This window comes from Bactrocera tryoni, chromosome 4, assembly GCF_016617805.1.
Source record: "Bactrocera tryoni isolate S06 chromosome 4, CSIRO_BtryS06_freeze2, whole genome shotgun sequence".
Classification (NCBI taxonomy): Eukaryota; Metazoa; Arthropoda; class Insecta; order Diptera; family Tephritidae; genus Bactrocera; species Bactrocera tryoni.
In genome coordinates this window covers 18,035,295-18,054,131 of record NC_052502.1, presented here as the reverse complement: position 1 = coordinate 18,054,131, position 18,837 = coordinate 18,035,295, and the positions used below count along the sequence as shown (strand labels likewise).

The following is an 18,837-nucleotide window of genomic DNA, read 5'->3' as shown; positions in this document are numbered from 1 at the left end:
AATACATAGTATATGAATATATAGAACTTTGTGAAATACTAGAATGAAATTCTATGGAATTCTAATAAGTAAATAAATTGGAATATGATAATATACATGATTATATATGATTATTATATACATATATTGTATATATGTACATATGTACATATGAATATTATGTGTAAAAACCGCAGCTTACAGAACGCGTAAGCAACGCACGCGAACTTCAGCGATGCTCTCGATTAAGCTTGTGTCTCACTGAGCTTTTGCAAATTTTATATAATAATTTCAATTTTAAATTTTCATAATCTGTTTTTTACAATTTTAATGCGTGTTAAAATATATAATTGCGTTGATTGAGAAAAAAGGCATTTTAGTATGTGAGCACTGCAACGATTTTCTGTTAGAAATTAAGTAATATTGTTCACAGTACCAAGGTCAGTTGTTGTGGTAGAATGGATTTACTTTAGAGGCCTTTATAAATATAGTCTAATTTGCAACAGCTCTGGAAGCTTTGAAAATGCCTGCTAGTACGAAAACCCAATCATGCTAATGAGTTGCTAGAAACGTGCGAAAGCGAGGTGTGAATTTTCGTTTTCTCAAAACAAAAAGTATTCGTTCGTCCACATTAATGTTGTCGCCTATAAAATAGTCCTCATTCAAAATTATGCAATTATACTAGCGCATTTTTCAATAGTCGAAGCAGTTCTTAAACTTGATTTTTTGAGACAGCATTTAGCTCTTTCAGCGAGTTTCAGCTAACGACTGTCCTTTAAGGTTCTCTTTACTTTCGAAAATAGGAAAGAGTACATTAGAGCCATGTTTGGCAATTATGGAGGCTGGCTCATCGTTACATTATTGTTTTTCGCCAAGGATTCACTAAAAAGCCACGTCTAATCTTAGCGGCTGCGACAGAAAAAGTAAGCGATGAATCTTCTTCTTAATTGGCATAGACACCGCTTACGCGATGATAGCCGAGCTATGAATACAGCTGAAAAATTAGTCGTACTTCAGAGGAATCTATATCAGCACAGTGAAAATTTTGACATTTGGACTCCCCAACATTTCCACATATCTCATATAGCCTGACGAAACACAAGTTTTATGGGAAGTGTACGGATTAGTGTTGAAAAAATAAATAATTAACTAATGTCAAGCATCTTTAGCGTGCTTCAAATTGGGTAGGGTGTGGCGACACTCTCTCTCTCGCTCAATTTTGGGAACATTTGAAAGTTCGAAACCAGCTAAGCACTTCGTTCTCAGATAAGAGGTATGGTATGAAGACAGTTTTGAATTTTTTGAGTTTTTTGATATTTTGAAACAACTCAGTAAACACTGAATTATAGTTTATGACATTTGTCGATACTCCTTTACACAATCGCTGATATAAATCTGCGTAGAAGTTATATCTAAAAAGCAAAGTGAAAGTTGTCTACATATTTAGACTTTTTTTTAATGGATTTTCGAATATTCAAAGTATTCTAATATGGTTTAAAATTTTTATAGCTTTTGCTAATATTAACTCTAAAGAACTAAACCATGGAGCTGATACAACATTCATCGAGGAAGAAAATTAAGTTACAACGAATCTATTAACCTCTTGTTCTCGAAAACAAACCAAAAGAAATGTAATTTACGACACGATGAAAGTTCGTTTTTTACTTTCAAAAAGAAAAAAATAATCAAAAGAAGTACATACGTTAACTTCGATTGCATCGAAGCGAGAATGTACTTGATCGATTGGTTTGACAGCTATTGCTATAGTGGACCGATCTTATTTTATTTTACGGACAAATTTCGTGAAAAAATCTTTTAAAATGAAAAAGTTTTCCATACAAACACTTGACTCCGATAGCGCAGTTTGTATGCCAGCTATAAAGACTAGTGGTCGGAAAACGGCCGAACCGACAAATCAGCTTCTTCTTATTGAAAAAAGGACAAGTGCACAATTTCAGATCGATATACCAAAACCTGAGAGACTAGTTTAAACGGCTAAATCGACTCAGCTCATCACGCTGATTATTTATACATTGTAACAAAACTTAGCTGGAAATTATAGAGAAACCCCAAAAAATTTAATTATTCATCAATATTTAATTTTTCGCCTTTAAAGTAATCCCCACCAGATGTAATACACTTATGCGGTTGTTAATCGGCCACAATCGTATTCTTTTTGAAAAAAAGTTCAGCTTTATCGGGACGAGTCAACGAAGAACGCTATTCATAACCAAAATATCCAAAAAACCATTCGAATGAACACGCGAGAGATATCGAGATCACTTGCTTGACGGTTTTCAAGCACCACATCCTTCACCTTTCTAATATTTTCTTCAGTTGAAGAGGTCGAACGAAGGTCGTCCAGAAAGAGGCATGCCTTCAACGATCTCTCGACCGTCTTTGAAGGCTTGTGTTTTTGATAACAACTAAGTCACATTGTAAAAATCGCAACGCACTGCTGAGGTGTACCGACTTAAACAGCTGCTGTAAACAAATTGGTTACAGATCATCACTCAATATCATTTAGCTGGGGAATGTAATTACACTTTCCGGGTACTCTTTGTTCCAATTTATACATATATGGTAAATTTTATAGGGCCTTCGACCTTTCCATCTGGGTGTTACAAATTTCGAGGAAAACTTATTACGAATATGCCCGGTTCAGGATATATTAATCAAATACATGTGCTTTCCAAAGTCATAATGAATTTATAAACAACGGTTTCCTGATGGAAACAGTGCATTAACTTGTTCTAGAATACACAGTATAGGATTTGCGTGACTGAGGGTCCTTTAGTTTATTAAAATCCATATTTTTTATCGAATAGAAATCCTTGTAATATGTATAATGTCAGCCATTCTTGAACAATAGTTTAGATGAGAGTAATCTTAATTGTCTATATTTGCTGGGAGAGCTGTCATAATTGTATATTGCTGCATGGAAAACAGAGGAATGGGAAACCACACGATACTTGTGATATATTCCTAAACTATCAACCAAAATATTTTGTAGTTAACATGAGGTTGAATTATACAGCTATAAAATTATATTGAGAAAAACTATAGATCTGGCTTAATAATGAAAATAAAATTGAGGGATAAGTCCACTTCTCACGTTGTGAATAATATAAGAGTGACTTTTTTAAATTAGATATGAATATTAAATTCTTGGAGTTTACTTAGTTAATGTTTGTAATCGACACTAGAGCAAAAAATCTGACTACTTTTTACTTTATGCGGAATTAAAATTGATCTTCGTAATTTATCATTATAGAAAGGCATGTAGGTCTGCACTCGCTGCTTACAATTGTAGATTAACCATAAATAGTTCTGCACGGGTACGTGACACTTCAGAGAGGCGCTAATCAGTGTTTAATATCATAACATTTTTAACACTTTAATTAGTATTTCCGCATCTATTATCATACCGAACAAAGTTTGATTAGGAAATAACTTGTTTAAGCACGAACTATAATTATCACTGACTTGGTTGTAAAAAAACAACAGCAAAAATGCGAATATTTTTTGTAAATATCTCTATAATCTATAATCGTCTGTACATAATGAAAGTGTCGTATATTGTTTTTCAACGTACGGGATCGTAAAGTTATCAGCAGCGCTGCTGGCTCCGTTGACCCGTACGCAAAGCTTAATCAAATATATAGCGAGAATGAGAAGAAGCAGAGATTGAAGAAGAATACTTGATTGCAACACGCTCTGACAAACAGCATGCGTGCAGATAATAACGGGAAAATTATACTTAATATTATATGCATTACAAATGCTGATAATGAGCGTAAATAACGGTATTATTTACATAAATTAAAACTAAGCAAACGCGACTTGTGCACTTTTAACGTTGAAACTAAACCAAACAAACAAGCAAGTAAGTAGGTAAGTAAGCAAAAGATTAAAGCGAAGAATGTAGGCAAATAAATATTCATGTCATAAGGAGATCCAATAACAAACAACAAAACACCGGAGATGCTCAGCATGACTAAAGCGCGTCCGATTGAAAGTGAGCGTTGGAGTTATTTTTAGGTGAGTCGACGTTCGCGCAATCGATGCCAAAGCGCTGGTTAAGGGGTTTACCCAAAGAAACCTCTAAATACATACACACACATATACACGTGCAAACACATATAATGCTACACAACGCTCCAAGCAAGAGCTGCGGCTCAGAGCAGAAGATGCGAACAACTTGAGTAAAAAAGCGAAATAAAAGAGCAACATGAAAGAGTTGCTATGCCATTGGCGCTGACTGGGTAAACTGCTGATTAAAGCAGCAGAGAAGCCAAACACAACAACAAAAGCGCAAACTTCCAGTCGACCAAAGCAACAGCAGCAAGAAGAATTATAGTAATATCATTGGCATTTGGTTGATGTAGAGTAAAGTAAATGGCAAAAGCCATGACGACCATATAACAACAATAGCAACAACAACACAGTAACAGTGCAGACGCGCTACAACTGAGGCATAGATTAATCAGAAGAAGAAGAAGATGAGGAGGAAAATGCTGTAAAATAAGAAAAACCGGACTGCGTGGACTTTCATTCTCTTTGAAGGGGAAATATGTAATGAAGACAGCTGTAACAGTAGCTGCGAAAATAAATGCTTAATGCGTTAAAAATGCCGACAGAGGGGGAGAAACAGATTGTTGGAAATCTAGGGCGACTGGTGTTGTCAATTTTATGCTGTTTGTATGTTTATTTATAATATTTTTATTTTTTTTTTTTGAATAATTGTTTTGAAATATTTTTATGCGCATTTAAGTGGATATACATGTATCAATAACACTGCACAACACTGGGTTGTGTTTTGGATCAAACAATTTTTTTTCGAAATTTGAGTCATAAATAAAAAAAATTTCTCCACTTTCGAAGTTGGCTTTCAAAATCGAAAAACTTGCCAAGTTCGAAAACTTTTTCGAAATTTTGAGTAATAAGTAAAAAAAAATTTCCACTTTTTTCGAAATTTTAGTCATACGTAAGTAAACACATGTCTCCAATTTTCGAAGTTAGCTTTAAAAATCGATGTACTTGCTGTTAAAGTTTGAAAACGTTTTTGAAATTCGATTCAAAAGTAAAAAAATGTCTCCAAATTTTCGAAATTTTCTGTCAAAATCGAAATACTTGCTTTTAAAGTTCGAAAACGAACTTACTGACTTTGTAAACTTTGTTATAAATAGTACATTTGTAATGAAAAATGTTGTTTGAAGTTTCTGTTTTGATCTCACATAGCAACTGTCATTTAAATATGGCTAAAAATGTTTATATACAGTCGAAATAAAAATAAAAGCTAATCCATAGAACTTTTTAGGACCTACTTCTTCTACTTCTTAGGCACTACAGCCGTGAGCCGGTCTGGACTGAGTACACGAAACTTCGCCAGTTACCAGTATCTTCTGCGAAGTCTCGCCAGTAATACATGCGAAGTGCAGACAGATCGCTATGCGCTTGGTCCTTGCATTGGATGCGTGGGTACTTTTGCTTCCGTTGTCCAGCCATAGGTCTCGAGTCGAAAAAGTTTTTCGAAACCTACTTTATATTACTAATAATAATATTTTGCAATAATTTCGAAGCCTAATGTTTCGATTGCGGTGGCTAACTTCGAAAAATTAAAAAAATAATTATGATTTGTGCTTTAATGTCCTTATAAACGGTTGACTTCGATAATTGCATGCGATAAGCTCAAATCGGTCAAAATATGAGAAATTTTGTATATCTTTGGAGAGATTTTTATATTACAAAGAACCAGTTTACAACTATTCAAAAGCGATCTACATGATGACCTCTGAGAGGATTAACTATAAAACCTAACCTAACTTAACAGAATATATGTCGTCTTAAATATTTTTCATTAAATTTGCACACTTTCACACACACAGATTATAAAAATAGTTTTCGAAAACACCCATTAGCCATTATTCTGTCTATCCAATTCTCTGCGTGTATTTTTTAGAAATCAACATTGCATTGTCGAGACTTCTACCATCAGCTACATATGTGGAGACAGTTAAAGACCTGTAGGCTTTTAGATGAGTAAATTAAACTAAATTTTTTCAAGGTTTAAACCAAAGTTGACAAACGCTTTATCAGGCGTATTTCTCATTTTTATTAAAATTTTTTTCGTATCAGCTTTTTGTCAGCTTTCAAATTCATAGGTAAAAAAATAGTCTTTAATGTAAATTTTACAAGAAAAGGGAGCAAATATCCGTTCACCTCTATAATAAATGTGTCAATAATATTTTAAGTGCTTTTAGAATAATATTACAAGACTTGTATTAACAGGGGTTAAGTACGACGCTTAAATTTTTAAGCTTTAGTTAATTTTTCTAAGAATTCAAGTTTTATTATTTCAGCTGTGAATTCAATTCAGGTCATTCTGTCTACAGAAGACTCAAATGTATGCACATATCGACACCTAAAATGCAAAATAACGTAACATCAATTTTCATAAGTTTACAGGCGAAGCAAAAACGATATGATAGAAAACATTAATTTAAAACAAAATTTGAGTTTTGGTAATAAAATGTTTATATATTCGTTATATAGTGGTTAAATCTGACAGCGGAAGCTGGAAAGTTTATGCATACATATGTATATATATAAAATGATATAGTGAAACGTAAGCAATAAAAAATTCAATTTCAATTTTTTGCATTTTAGATGACGAAGAAAATCTTAAAATGAAAAATTTCGAAATATAAATTTACTACAATAATTTATTCGAAAGCAACAATACATTTATGTGTGTAAGTAGAAATTTTTTTTTCCAAAGATTAACTTTCCAAACACCAGAATCCAACTTTCCTAATTCAAAATATTTAATATTTTCTTTCATAATTAACTTCCACAAACTAGTATTGAAAAAAACATTCACCAAACTACTATTTTGAGCGTGGCAACACCAAATGAAGAACACAAAAACGCAAATCGAAAGTTTGAAAAAAAATTAATGATAAATATGAGTAGAAAAAAACTGAATACCAGTTTCCGCGTAGCAAAAAATATAAATAAAATACGAGCAAAAATAATAAATAAATGCCAGTAAATAATAATGTTGAATTGCAAAAGCAATGCTGAGCTGCAAAGCAGAAGCTACAGCAACAACATAGCAAAGAATAATGATGCCAAAGCATACACCAAGAGCAATCCGAGTGTCACATTGTCATCAGTCAGTTAGATATGCAGCTTTATATGGATTTATAAATAAATGCCTGCAAGTATTTATGTATGAGGCGAGCTCAACCAGTTGAAGAGCACTGCTAGGTAACCGCCAGCTTCATGTACCAGTCATATATATGTACAATTGTATATATAAAGAAATACATAAATTTAATATTTATGTTGCCGACTACGCTGTGCATTGCAACTTCAGCTAGCAGTGACTAGCAACGAAGACGATTTATAGTAGTAGATAAGAAATACATGTGAATATGTGGTAGATGCTTTAAAAATTTATTTATAAACTTAGATACATATGTAGATATGTAACCAGAACTTTATATGTGCAGCGAGCGTGAAGAAATGCCTGAGAGCTAAGAAAAAAGATAAAAGTTACCAACTGCTGGACTTAAAGCAAATAATTTTTAGAGAAAATTATTTTTTGATATGTATAATAAAGCATTTCATTTGGGACAATTTAAAGATTTTATTGTATATGAAATAAATGAATGAATTAATAAACAAACAAAGAAAATATCAAAGAAATGTTTAAATTCAAGGCCGTATTTAACTAAATTTTAGACTTTTCGAGCTTATAAATTTTATTTAACGAAAAAAAAATTGTACACATTATGACAAAGAAGCATAAGAAATTGTAAATAAAGTGGACGCGTAAATGATATTTAAAAAAAAAAAAAGTTTTTTACTAAGTTGGTAGGACTGTCCTTAATTGCTGTGCCAAATATTATATAAACGTGTTTCTTGACAGCAGCTGCTTAAGTCGGTACACCTCAATAGTGTGTTGCGATTTTTATAGTGAAAAAAACTTAAATATCAAAGAATTTGTCTCAAATTTTGTATTTATTTATAATAAATTTCTTGTGCGAAGTCGTTACAAATGTTGTTTAAGGCTTATGGTGATTCAGTTATATCAAAAACACGAGCTTACGTTTGGTAAAGCCTTTAAAGACGATCGAGAGATCGTTGAAAACATGCCCCGTTTTGAATGACCTTCCAACTCTTCAACTGAGGAAAATATTAAAAAGTAAAGAATATGGTACTTGAAGATCGTCAACCAAGTTTAGGAGAAATATCAAGAGGCTCGACATCTCTCGTGAGTATGTTCGAATAATTTAGGATATTTTGTGTATGAAACGCGTTCTTGCTCGACTCTTCCCGATAAGGCTGACTTTTTTTTTTCAAAAAGAGTACCGTAACAGGTCTCCTCACACATGCGATTGTGCGAATTCCTATTCGACATTCCTGAAAATCACTACAACTGCCAACGAGACATCGGTTTATGAGTTTGACATGCAAACAAGTCGATAATCATCGAAATGGAACCCGTTTTTAGTCGAACGAAAAGTTAAAACAAAAATCGCTGAAGGAGCTGAAGGCCATCCAAAAAAGTACTTATGAAAAGTGTTTCGGAGGCAGGAAAAATCGTTAGCATAAAAGTATTACATCTGGTAGAGATTACTTTGAAGGCGTCAAAATGAATATTGATGAATAAATAAATATTTTGCGTTTTATTTACATTTTCCGGGTACTTTTTTGTCACAATATATAATATTGGGTAGTCGAAAAAGTCTTTTCGTATATCGTATTATTTTTTTTTGTATTTGTACTAATAATAAATAAACAAATATGTACCATTTTGGTCGACCACTTTTCTATTAGAGACGTTATTCCATCAGTTTAAATCAAAATTTCGAAATTTCCAGAACGGAAGGAAACGTTCTATTATCGTACTACACGAACTGATGACGATGCTGTCTCCGTAAACTTCTCAAATTAGCCACCAATGAAATTCAGTTCTCTTTTCTATACACAAATTTCAAAGTAAAGCGAATTTCTTCATTATTTTCACTCATTTTTGAACAGCAGTAACTTTTTTTCAACTTTTTTTTTTTTTTTTTTTGGATAAATGAAGCTTAAAATTTCACTATGGTATAACACAATGTGACTGGTAGCACTGGAGATATATGACAACGACATATATATATTGACAAAAGAAAGACTCTTTCGACAACCCAATATATGCCACCACTCAAAAAGGAAACGTTCGAATATGTGTACATAAATCCATTTTTTTAATTATTCGTGTTTCTGAATAATTCTGAAAATATTTGTAACTATTTTTAAATTTTAGGTAAATAAATTTAAAAAAAAAAAATTTTACTTCGAACTGCACATACACGTGGCTGGGTTAACTCAACTAATGAATATAAAAAATACTAGTAAATATTAAAAACTCATTTTCCAGCGAAAAAGCGATTTCCTGTTAAAGCCCGTCAACTGTTTTCACCGCAAGTGAATAAAGTTTTGCAAAGCACTCATCATCAATTCTGAGTAATTTACTGAGAAAAGGTTTCATTTAAATTTTCCTAAAATAGATTTAGTTTTAACAAGTCTAAATTTTCCTGCAACAGATTTAGTGTGAACTAATTTAAAGTTTTTAGATTTAGACTAAAAAATTCCATATGCAAATACATTTTGATCCAAAAATATATTAAAACACTTATAACCATAGGTTTTGTGAAAGCCATATCATTTTAAATATTTAAATTTTTTTGGACTGAAAACCATCTATAATAATGCTCAGAATAATTTTACATATAGCGCCAAACTTGTTTCAAAAAATGGAGCAGGGGTCAGAATTAGGCGAAGGGTGTGGCAACGCCTATAGGTGAAAACACGTGCCCAAACCGATGTCAATCAAATTCGGTCGGTGAAATTCTTATGTAAGAGTGTGAAAATCGGCGAAATCGGACTACAGCCACGCCTACTTTTCCATATAACACGATTTTAAAGTCCATCTGATTGTTTTACTTTCCAGAACACAAATCAATAAGCAGTTAATATAACCGCATAAAACTTTGCACAAATAATCTCTTTAGATCATGCCACCCTATGGTCAAAAATTGTCCAAAAAATTAAACAAAGATTGTTGAGCCAGCTAAGTACAGAATATTTGGACTCCAGTATCTGTAATTGACTTTTTACCGAAAATATTGGGCAATGTGTCAGATTTAAAATTGAAATTTAGCGAGAATTATTTCATGCTAGCAGCATGTCTTTGTGCTCTAAATGGACTGAATGGAGTCAATACTTTCCTTATTCCCTTAAAATTGAGACAGCATGTTTTTAATTTTATATTGCTTTCTGTTTTTTTGTTATTTCTCGATCATAAGAAATACTTCATCTTACAAAGTTTCCAAATAAATGTCAAACAACAATTAAACTCAATACAAAAACGCAGTCTTTCATTCACGATCTCAGAAGTCGTTAGTATTTCCTTAAATTAAAAGCGTGAGTTGCAAAATTTGCTCGTCATCGTAAATTTAATTTTTCACTGGAATTAAAGCTGGCAATTCACATATATGTATACACAAATATATATGTATATACAATACTCTACACAAGGTTGTTTGTTGGCGCGAATGTAAATGTGAAAGGTGCAGTTATAAATACACAACCAATTCAGCGCCAACTAACCTATTGACTGCTGACCTAACCCACAGTCATAAATTGACGACGCACACGAAAGTCAAAAACACTTGGTAAATACACATATACATATGTAAATGTATATAAACAGTGTGTACCACAAATATATATGCAGTATGTACCACTTATGTGCATACACCTATGCTTCGAGTGCGAAAGATGCCAAAAGTGTGAAGATAAAAATGTTGAAAATTAGAAAACGAATTGGTAACCGATGGAGAATAAAGCTTTTGTAGTTTCAGAGCAAATATTTGAAATTATTTATTTATTTTTTTAAATGAAAATAAAGCAGATACACAAAACCTCGTTGCGGCTCGCTACGCTCTACGAGTTAGTAGGTGCCTTATGAATTTAATTCCTTGGTAGCAAATAGTTTATTTAAGTAACTGTTTCAATTATTTCGAATATGTTTGTAAACATTTTTCGCCATTTGCTCGTGTTGATTGCGTTAGCACTAGGCTATGCTGGCTTGCAGCAAATATAAAATTTATATGGCAACCGCAGAGTACATACAGCGTAATTTAATTTATGGCATTATTTATTAGTTGCAAATACCACAATATTTTATTTACTTTTTATTATTTTAATTTGATTTAATTTTTATACCCTGCACGGGATATATTAAGTTTGCAACAAAATTTATAAAACGCAGTAGGAAACGTCAGAGACTCTATAAAATATAATACATACATACATATGTACATAAATGATCAGCGTGACGAGCTGAGCCGATTTAGCCATGTTGGTGTGTCCGTCTGTCTGTTTGTCCGAATGTCCATCTCTATAAAAGCGCACTAGTCTCTCAGTTTTTAGATATCACTCTGAAATTTTGCACAAGTTATTCCCTGCGAAAGAAGCCGCTCATTCGTCGGAAACACCGATCGGAACCACCGATATCGGACTCTGGCATATGGCTGTCATACAGACAGATATATTAAAATCAAGCCCTTGTATGGAAAACTTTTTTATTTTAAGAGATATCTTCAAAAAATTCTGCACATAGTATTAACTGAAGAAAGTCTATAATCAAAGAAAAAAAATTCAGATCGGACCACTCTGGCATATAGTTGTCATACAAACAGTCCAATCAAAACCAGGTTCTTATATGAAAACTTTTTTATTTGACCAGGGAACTTCACAAAATTTTACACAACTTATTGTCCAAACTAACGGTAAAATCTCCGAAAAGAATTTGAAGATCGGTTCGATATATGCTATAGCTGTCATACAAACGGTCCTATGAAATTCAAGTTTTTGTAAGAAAAACTCTTATATTTGTGAAGGGTATAATGGCTTCGGTCCAATAAAAGATTTTTCTTGTTTTTGTATTTTTTATAAATTTTTATTATTTTATTTTTATTATTTTTTATATATTTTTATTTTATTTTAGTTTTTTATTAAATTTCCATTAATTATTTTAATTATATACACATCTATTTTATATGTTTGCTAGCACCCGTAGCTACAGTGCTTATGAAATTTACTTTTATTGCCTTGCACTGTTAATTATTAATTCGTTATTTCTCCTTTCTCGGTTATGGGTTGCTAATTTTTTGCACGAAAGCTTCACTCAATCGAAAGTTATTGGAGTTGAGCGGTAGGCGTTAAGTGTGGCAAACTTTTTTGGCTTGAATACACAGTCATATATATGTAATTATGGTACTATATTTGTTGTTGTCTGTTGTGGGTTACTTAATTTCTGGTTTCGCGTAAATTACACAAACTTAATGGTATTTCGGTTTTTTCTGGAGCTTTGCCTGCAATATATTATATATGTATATACATACATACATACCGCAAGCATACCAAAATGGGTTACAAAATGATACATACATTGAAAAAAAAATATTTGTTTAATATATACTACTCCAGCAGCCTTTAAACCTCGCAAAAAATCGCTTGCAAATATCTTTTAAGCATTGCTTCGTGTGAAGACGCTGTAAAAATGCTCATACAATGTTTGTTAGTAGCCAATATTTGTGAAAACATATATTTCTATTACTATATAAGCATATTCATACTCAAATAACTGTAATACATACACACAAACGCATCGACACGCACGAAACAATTTCGGCCGCAAACGAAAATGAAGCAGCAGCGCTCAAATGTGTCGTAATGACGATGCCGCCGACAACAATATAAACGGATACGAAATCGAAATAAGTTTTTTGCCAACTCCTATACTCGGTTTTGCAAACGAGATGGCTGGCTCGCTGGCTGACTGACTCACTGACTGGCTTACAGCAGAACTACTGGCGTTACCGCTGGACCGTCACGAAATGTACAACGATGCCGTGTGTAGCGTTAAAAAGGCGCACGAAGTCACCAAATCTGGCTGCTGGCTGCTGTCGCGTCGACGGCACCGATCAAGGGTAACGCTGCTCGTATTGGCAGCGGGGTACTTGCGAAAAAAACGCGCACTCAGTATTGCACTTTAACACACTTTATCACAATTTTTTTTACCAATTATTAACACTTTTGTTAATTTAGCTTCATAAACGCGTTAATATTTGCACAATATGCAGATATTTTTCAATAATTTCGTAGGCTTTTTTATGCGATTACAAAAAAAAAAACGAGAACGAACCGTACACGAGGTTAGCGTGCGATGCTTGCGAATGCGATTCAACGACAATACGGACACTACACGCGATTCCGTCAAACGAAACGAACCGTTCGTAAACACGCTCCAACTGAAACTGAAACGACCAAACCGAATGACTCCAATACTTGGGGCTGTGAGCTCCACAATATGTGCATAAAGTACGAAGTCAAATTTCAACAACACACCAATAAACGATTGCTTTACTCACAACTCAACGGATTGGGAGTTAAACATTGGTGAGTGGTTATGTGTATATGCAGGTTGGCAGGCCGATGACAGTCGGTAGCGAATATTAGCGGCAGAGCGAACGACGAAAATGTGTGAAGATTTCTGTATTGCTGTGTATTTTGCAAAGTAGTGACGAACTAGCCGGCTCTAATGTTGTTGCAATGATGTGTGTATAAACATATAGACAAATATAATAATTAAAATGTATTGAGCAACATTTTTAAATATTTCCCTATTACAGGTAGTATTAAATCTAATGCTGGCCGGTGAGTGGAAATTCCAGCGTAAACAAAAAGCTAATACAATACTAAATAAGAAGCAAAGAGGTAGTTAATAGCAAGAGAGTGAGTCAGCAGCATTTTTTAAGACATAGCTATAATACTCACATTTTTATAATAAAATATGCAATGTAACTTTCGTTGCATTAAAATGCTTCCAGCTGTGCCGAAACATAAAAAGGCAACACCAAAAAAGTAGAAAAATCAACGATATGTTCCAGCTCTCAAATTCACCAATGAGTAACTCCTCAACTCACTGCTCTCTGAGTTGAATTCAACAGTTTTCGTTTTGCTATAATTACAACAAAAACAAAATATATTCGCTGTAACTATTTTCAACAATATTGAGGAATGTCTTTCGTCAGTTGTAAAGCAACACACATTTACAAAAGTGATGACACAACACTTAGGCAAGCTTACAGTACAGCAATAATATGAATTGTGAGGCTTAGCAACATTTGATAGTGTTAATAGCAGCAACAAGGCGCCAAAAATGTTAATGTTAATGTTAGGCATAACAGTACATTTAAAATGTGAAATATTTCTTATATTGCACTGTAAAAATTAAAATTAAAAAAAATTAAAACAAAATGAGAATTCATTTCAAAAGAAACAAAAATTACAAAAAACATGTTGACAGCAACATTTAAAATCAACATGCTGCAATGTGCATGAATATGTAAACTCTTAACAGCACGAATGCATTCACATGTTAAAGAATTTACAAACCAGAAAGTATGCATACAACAGAAATTCCAAAGCAGTAAAAATTTGTATGTTAAACAAATAACATTAATATTTGTACATTAACAGTATCAACCGCGAAACATTAACATTCTCCAGTATAAACACATAAATAACACACAAGTGCTCTAAATGCTCACCAAACGCTCTCTCACTTCCGCTGTTTATATAAAAGTGTAACATTTGATACCATTAATGCTGTCGCAAATGTTGCTAAACAAGTTTTGATGCCGGAAAGAAATGTCAACACTTCCGGCTTTCAACAGCAGCAACAGACAGCATTAATAAACTACTTTTATGCGAGACTACTACCACTTTTGTAGAGACGAAAGTGAAGTTATAACGAAGAGATGCGCATATAGAAAGCTCTCTTTAGTGAGTGTTAAGAGCAAATGTTTGCTCATGTTTGTTTGTATTGCGAAGCAGTTGTAATGGGAGTAGCCAAAGTGGGTGAATAGTAGATGCAACAAGCGTTTATGCTGCAGTAAATGTTTGTTAACTTTCTTGTTATATTTTGTGCTCAGGCGAAAAAGATGTTGAGTAAGGTTAGGTAATTGTCAGAGAGCAGATTGAGTTATTTAATGCTTTGCATATAATACATTAAGAAGAAATTCGTGATTTAATTTTTTAATTGCATTTGTTTTAAATTGGAAACTTAAATTTACAAATTCATGCTTTTGACGGTTTCAATACTTACAAAATCAAATCATTTTCTATACATGAAATTATAAAAATTACATATGATAAGGTCAAGTAAAAAGAAAAACATTTTTTCCAAAAGATGACTTTAGTAATTTATACAAGTATGATCAGGTTATGCTATATGGAGTTCCAAAGCTAAAATTCCGTACTAAAAACAAATTCTCAGACAGTTGTTTCGTTGCATACAGGTAACTCTGTATGGCAATACGCCATATTTTACAGTTTTACTTCGATGAAGGTGAAAACGCAAGACAGACTGCTCAAAATGTGAAAAAATTTATAGCGTTTCTAGTACAGTAGCAGAAAACGAATGGCCGAAATTTCGATTTCATTCCGGTATAGTAATGGAAATCCCTCTCCCTATTTCATACACTGGTCTTAGACAGCTATTGCTAGACCAATTCTGCTCTACGGTGCAGTGGTATGGTGGACAGGCATACGGAAATCCTTCTACCGGAAGCCAATAAAAAAGATTCAGAGGTCCGATACGCTGTGCATAATGGTAGCTTTACGAACAACTCCAACGACGGCTCTTGAATTGGTACTAAGCCTATAGACCTCTTCGCTGAAAACTGTGCGCCAAAATTGGCAGGACGTCTACTGGCTGCAAGAGATTTTACATATAGAACCTTCGGGCATAGCTCGGTGGGTAATGACGGTTGGGCAAACACCGACTACATGAACCCACTTTTCAACTGGGAAAGAAGGTTCAAAGTAAACATATAAAAAGATGGCTGACGTAAAGTTATGTTAGCTACGCGCAAAACTCTAAAGGTTTATTCGGATGGCTCCAAAATGGAGTTGGTGCGGGAATATACAGACTAGAGTTAGGCATAAGGCAACCTTTTAAGTTACTAGATCAATGCAATACCTTTCAAGCGGAGGTCTTTGCTATTTCGAAAGCAGCGGAGCTGTCTTTTAATGCACCTGCAGGCAATTCCTGAGTCAACCTCTACGTAGACAGCCAAGCAGAAATTCGCCGAGTAACCTCGTATCTCATAGACAGAAGTGTCATGGGAAGGAACAGCAGTGGAAAGTATTGTCAGAAGCAAACAACTTCACTTCTACTGGGTGCCAGGTCACAAAGGCATCGAGGGCAATGAAATACATAGTGGACGATTGCCAAGAATGCTGTACGGCTAACACCTGAAAACGTGGTCAACATTGGAAAACCATTGCATTGTCTATACGACGATCTGGACGGAAGCATGGTAAAGATGGAACCCGATGGAATGAGCTGCCTGGGTGCAAAACTGCAAAAATCATAAGCAAAACGGTAGATCGGAAGTACACAAAATTGCTATTGGCAGTCGATAGAAAAGCATGTAGGACTGAAGCCCGCAGAATCGGGCTGACAGACCGGGAAGACTGCAGGAAATGTTTAGAGCAGGGTACCAGAGAAACAATGGAGCATCTCTTGCGCACTTGTCCCGCAATTGTAAAAGTACGTTGGTTGCATCTGTAGTCACTACGGTATAATACACTGGAGGAGGTTTCAATGGTGAGGCCGCCGAATCCGTTAAAATTTTCGTCAAGCGCAGGTATACTAAAGGGTGAATACTCCTCATGAACCTTGCAACTGAACTCCATCTGGTGTCCCAAAGAACCAAAAGTGGTCTATGTGTGGCTTATTGGCCTACCAAATTATCCTAACCTAACCTTTATAAATTTTTCGAAATTTGTTTTTTTTTTTGTTGCAGCGACAGAAAACATTTATGTAGTAATTTAGATGAAAGCTGCCGGGTTGGCAGTCCGTAGTCGGATAAAAATCCGTATCCGTTCTGGTTACGTAGACTCGACTTCATGGGAACGCATTTTTGGACTATATTTCGGTTTGTTCACAATTGAAATATATTAGTAGATAAGTATTTATATTAGTAATCACTGCCTACCGTTTCGGTTAGAAACCATGCGGATCCTATGAAGATCACGACTACCTAGGTAACTTAAATTATAAAAAGATTTAATCGATAAAATATCAATTCTCTAGGCAAACTTATGTTGGCACTACAAACATGATATTCTTCCATATTTTATTTGAAGAGAACCAATGAGCAATGTAGTGTTTGAAAGGTTCTTAAAAAGTTTGGTCATTTTCAAGATTATGAGAAGCAATGGATATGGATTGTCCAAATTTTCTACTTTTGCAAAAGCTCAATACGTATAGTAAAGCGGATCTGATTGATACTCTTCTATAGAACATTTGCTTTATTTGGTCACTCGTAAAAAAAGAAATTTAAGAACTACTCGTTCTACTATAAAAGTTCGAGCAAAGAAAAATTTTAAAATTTTAGTTTAAAAATTGAAGAGAACATTTTTCGGCAATTTTCATTCAAAATTAAAGTCTGAAATGTTAGCACACAGAACCCTTTACTCATACAAATTACTTATCCTTTCACTTTAAATGTTTAAAATATACACAGTTTGAGTCACAATACCCTCAAATATATATTTATCAAATGTCTGGACATAAATAAATTGCCGTCCTTTGTATTTCATTCGTAATCTTTTTCATTATTCTTTGCTGCAAGCCTGCCAAATGCTTATCAACGGCCCTTTATGGCTTCAAGAATTGAGAACATTTTGTGAAAGTGCACAAAATTGTGAAAATATCTAAAGTATAACAGTAATAACAAAAAGTGTCACACAAATACCCACACACACACACGCATACCATTACGCCGATATAGACGACGTCACACTTTCGTGTTTGCCTATACGACAATGACCCAATTTATTGTAAAAAGCGTCAGTTGGCGACGTTCTAACAAATCCTTTGCGCTAATAGATTACCAACGCCGTAGGAGAGTAGTTGTTGCTGTTGTTGTTGCCGCTTGGACAGCTGTTGCAACATACTGATGATACAGGCGGCTAAATGCAACAAAACGAAAGCGCTGAAAGGGTGTGGAAGCAAAGGACTCGAAAGTATTTTACAAAGAACTGAAAGGCGGTGTGAAGTTTGTAGTTGTTGGTGTGGTTTTTAGTCCTTGCAATTTTGAATATGTATGCCTGTGCATCTACAATATATATGCACGTTTATAAGTATAGCTGTTGGACGCCTTGCACAGCTGATGTTGGTGGACCAACCGCTCGTAAATGATAATGTGCTGACTGGCCAATAACTATTGGTAGTGTGGGGGTCCGTGGCTGTGAAGAGCAGGCAGTGGATCTCACTATAGAAAAATTTACATGTTTGTATGTTTGATATGTGTTAATGCCCAGGCGCCTCAATTACAGCTTGCTTTGTGGAAGTAGCTGCAATGAGTTGTAACTAAAGTTAATAGGTTTGGGTTGAATTTAGTGGCGTGTATAGAAATAAGGAAGAGTTTCTAAGGTCCCATAAGCAGTTGTGATAGTAAAATGCTGTATTTGGAATTTGTCTTCACATTCTTTTCGAATAATTTGCTCATAATTATTTCTTTATTTATATAATGAATTAATGTTTAGGCTAGACTAAAGAAACTTCGCTCTCATGTATCGAAGGTGTACAGGAGCCACAGACGATTAGCACACTCAACTATAAGTATGTAAATATAATTTTCTAAGCGGGAAATAACTGTAAACATAAAAGGTGCCTAAAAGATGGATGAGAGAGCAGGATGACTCTACTCACTCATGACT

At 34.1% G+C, this 18,837-nt stretch overlaps 1 protein-coding gene across 2 annotated transcripts in view; it reads right to left on the bottom strand.

The window, feature by feature from the left end:
- LOC120773986 (furin-like protease 2) overlaps positions 1–13,323 on the bottom strand; it is a 392,069-nt gene extending 378,746 nt beyond the window's left edge. For both annotated transcript variants that reach the window (XM_040103245.1, XM_040103246.1), the window contains exon 1: positions 12,699–13,323. The gene's annotated coding sequence lies outside the window, so the exon portion shown is untranslated. The remainder of the gene's footprint in view (positions 1–12,698) is intronic.
- Positions 13,324–18,837: the final 5,514 nt, after the last annotated feature.